The sequence below is a fragment of the Callithrix jacchus genome, chromosome 15 (genome assembly GCF_049354715.1).
Source record: "Callithrix jacchus isolate 240 chromosome 15, calJac240_pri, whole genome shotgun sequence".
Taxonomy (NCBI): domain Eukaryota; kingdom Metazoa; phylum Chordata; class Mammalia; order Primates; family Cebidae; genus Callithrix; species Callithrix jacchus.
The window spans coordinates 104,726,491-104,730,916 of NC_133516.1; positions in this window are offsets into that span (position 1 = coordinate 104,726,491).

Genomic DNA, 4,426 nt, shown 5'->3' on the forward strand with positions numbered 1-4,426 from the left:
TTTTCTTTTAACTTTCAGGCGCCTAGATATTATTTAGATTTTTTTCGATTCGTGTAAAATTAGAATTTCGGTATTTTACAGGAGAGAGCATTCTGAGTTGGTGTATATACTCCAAAACAGAGTAGAAAAGAACATTGTATATTCTTTCTGACAGATTATATTCAGAGCAATTTTACTTTTAACATTGGGGTGCCTAGATAATATTTTGGATTTTTTTCGATTTGGTTAAATATAGAATTTCTCTATTTTACAAGAAAGAGCACATTGAGTTGGTGTACATACTCAAAAACAGAGTAGAAAAAGTCATTGTATGTTTTTTCTGACAGATTATATTCAGAGCAATTTTGCTTTTAACATTGGGGTGCCTAGAAAATATTTAGATTCTTTTCAATTCACGTAAAATTAGAATTTCGGTATTTTACATGAGAGAGCATACTGAGTTGGTGTATATACTCCAAAACAGAATAGAATAAGGCATTGTATATTTCTTCTAACAGACTATATTCACAGCCATTTTCTTTTAACTTTGCGGCACCTAGATATTATTTAGAATTTTTTGGATTCGCGTAAAATTAGAATTTCCGTGTTTTACATGAGAGAGCATATTGAGTTGGTGTATATACTCCAAAAGAAAGTAGAAGAGAGCATTGTATATATTTTCTGACAGATTATATTCAGAGAAATGTTACTTTTAACATTGGGGTGCCTAGATAATATTTAGATTTTTTTCGATTTGCTTAAATATAGAATTTCTGTATTTTACATTAGAGAGCATATATAGTTGGTGTATATACTCCAAAACAGAGTAAAATATGGCATTGTATATTTTTTCTGACACATTATATTGAGAGAAATTGTGTTATTAACATTGTGGTGCCTAGAGAATATTTAGATTTTTTTCGATTCACGTAAAATTTGAATTTCGTTATTTTACATGAGAGAGCATACTGAGTTGGTGTATATACTCCAAAACAGAGTAGAATAGGGCATTGTATATTTTGTGTGACAGATTATATTCAGAGCAATTTTGTTTTTAACATTGGTGTTCCTAGATAATATTTAGATTTTTTTGATTCTGGTAAAATTAGAATTTCTGTATTTTACATGAGAGAGCATATTGAGTTGGTGTATATACTTTAAAACAGAGTAGAAAAGGGCATTGTATATTTTTTCTGACAGATTATATTCAGAGCAATTTTGTTTTTAACCTTGGGGTGCCTAGATAATATTTAGATTTTTTTCGATTCACGTAAAATTAGTATTTCGATATTTTACATGAGAGAGTATATTGAGTTGGTGTATGTACTCCAAAACAGAGTTGAAAAGGGCATTGTATATATTCTCTGACAGATTGTATTCTGAGCAATTTTGCTTTTAACATTGAGGTACCTAGATAATGTTTAGATATTTTTCGATTCGCTTAAATATAGAATTTCTGTATTTTATATGAGAGAGCATATGGAGTTGGTGTATATACTCCAAAACAGAGTAGAATATGGCATTGTATATTTTTTCTGATAGACTGTGTTCAGAGCAATTTTGGTTTCAACATTGGGGTGCCTACATAATATTTAGATTACTTTCGATTCACGTAAAATTAGAATTTTTGTATTTTACATAAGAGAGCATACTGTGTTGGTGTGTATACTCCAAAACAAAGTAGAATACGGCATTGTATATTTTTTCTAACAGACTATATTCAGAGCCATTTTCTTTTAACTTCTGGGCGCCTAGATATCATTTGGATTTTTTTCGATTCCCGTAAAATTAGAATTTTGGTATTTTACATGAGAGAGCATATTGAGTTGGTGTATATACTCCAAAACAGAGTACAAAAAAGCATTGTATATTTTTTCTGACAGATTATATTCAGAGCAATTTTGCTTTTAACATTCGGGTGCCTAGATAATATTTAAAATTTTTTCGATACACATAAATTTATCATTTCAGTATTTTACATGAGAGAGCATACTGAGTTGCTGTATATACTCCAAAACAGAGTAGAAAATGGCATTGTATATTTTTTCTGACAGACTATACTCTGAGCAATTTTGCTTTTAACATTGGGGTGCCTAGATAATATTTAGATTTGTTTCGATTCACGTAAAATTAGAATTTCGGTATTTTACATCAGAGAGCACACTGTGTTGGTGTATATACTCCAAAATAGAGTAGAATAAGGCATTGTATATTTTTACTAACAAACTATATTCAGAGCCATTTTATTTGAACTTTGCGGCGCGTAGATATTATTTGTTTTTTTTCAATTCGCCTAAAACTAGAATTTCTGTATTTTACATGAGAAAGAATATCGAGTTGGTGTATATACTCCAAAACAGAGTAGAAAAGGGCATTGAATATTTTTTCTGAAAGATTATATTCAGAGCAATTTTGCTTTTAACATTCGGGTGCCTAAATAATATTTAAAATTTTTTCGATTCACGTCAATTTAGCATTTTGGTATTTTACATGAGAGAGCATACTGAGTTGCTGTATATACTCCAAAACTGAGTAGAATAAGGCATGTTATATTTTTTCTAACAGACTATATTCAGAGCCATTTTCTTTAACTTTGGGGCACCTAGATATTATTTAGATTTTTTTCGATTCGCGTAAAATTAGAATTTTGGTATTTGACATGAGAGAGCATATTGAGTTGGTGTATATACGCCAAAACAAAGGAGAAAAGGGCACTGTGTATTTTTTGTGACAGATTATATTCAGAGCAATTTTGCTTTTAACATTGGGGTGCCTAGATAATATTTAGATATTTTACGATTCGCTTAAATATACAATTTCTGTATTTTACATGAGAGAGCATATGGAGTAGTTGTATATACTCCAAAACAGAGTAGAATAGGGCATTGTATATTTTTTCTGAGAGATTGTATTCAGAGCAATCTTCTTTTTAACACTAAGGTGCCTAGATAATATTTAGATTTTTTTCGATTCACGTAAAATTAGAATTTCGGTATTTTACATCAGAGAGCATACTGTGTTGGTGTATATACTCCAAAATAGAGTAGAATAAGGCATTGTATATTTTTACTAACAAACTATATTCAGAGCCATTTTATTTGAACTTTGCGGCGCCTAGATATTATTTGGATTTTTTTCGATTCGCCTAAAACTAGAATTTCTGTATTTTTCATGAGAAAGAATATTGAGTTGGTGTATATACTCCAAAACAGAGTAGAAAAGGGCATTGAATATTTTTTCTGATAGACTGTGTTCAGAGCAATTTTGCTTTTAACATTCGGGTGCCTAGATAAAATTTAAAATTTTTTCGAGAAACTTAAATTTAGAATTCTGTATTTTACATGAGTGAGCATACTGAATTTGTGTATATACTCCAAAACAGAGTAGAATAAGGCATTGTATATTTTTTTCAACAGACTATATTCAGAGCCATTTTCTTTTAAAATTGGGGCGACTAGATATCATTTAGATTTTTTTCAATTCGCGTAAATTTAGTGGTTCGGTATTTTATATTAGAGAGCATATTGAGTTGGTGTATATACTCCAGAACAGAGTAGAAAAGGGCATTGTATATGTTCAATGAAATATTATATTCAGAGCAATTTTGTTTTTAACATTAGGGTGCCTAGATAATATTTAGATCTTTTCGATTCATGTAAAATTTGAATTTCTGTATTTTATATGAGAGAGCATATTGAGTTGGTGTATATACTCCAAAACAGAGTAAAATAAGGCATTGTATATTTTTTATAACAGACTATCTTCAGAGCCGTTTTCTTTTAACTTTCAGGCGCCTAGATATTATTTAGATTTTTTTCGATTCGCGTAAAATTAAAATTTCGGTATTTTACATGAGACAGCATTCTGAGTTGGTGTATATACTCCAAAACAGAGTAGAAAAGAACATTGTATATTTTTTCTGACAGATTATATTCAGAGCAATTTTGCTTTTAACATTGGGGTGCCTAGATAATATTTTGGATTTTTTCCGATTTGGTTAAATATAGAATTTCTGTATTTTACAAGAAAGAGCACATTGAGTTGGTGTACATACTCAAAAACAGAGTAGAAAAAGTCATTGTATATTTTTTCTGACAGATTATATTCAGAGCAATTTTGCTTTTAACATTGGGGTGCCTAGAAAATATTTAGATTTTTTTCAATTCACGTAAAATTAGAATTTTGGTATTTTACATGAGAGAGCATACTGAGTTGGTGTATATACTCCAAAACAGAATAGTATAAGGCATTGTATATTTCTTCTAACAGACTATATTCACAGCCATTTTCTTTTAACTTTGCGGCACCTAGATATTATTTAGAATTTTTTGGATTCGCGTAAAATTAGAATTTCCGTGTTTTACATGAGAGAGCATATTGAGTTGGTGTATATACTCCAAAAGAAAGTAGAAGAGAGCATTGTATATATTTTCTGACCGATTATATT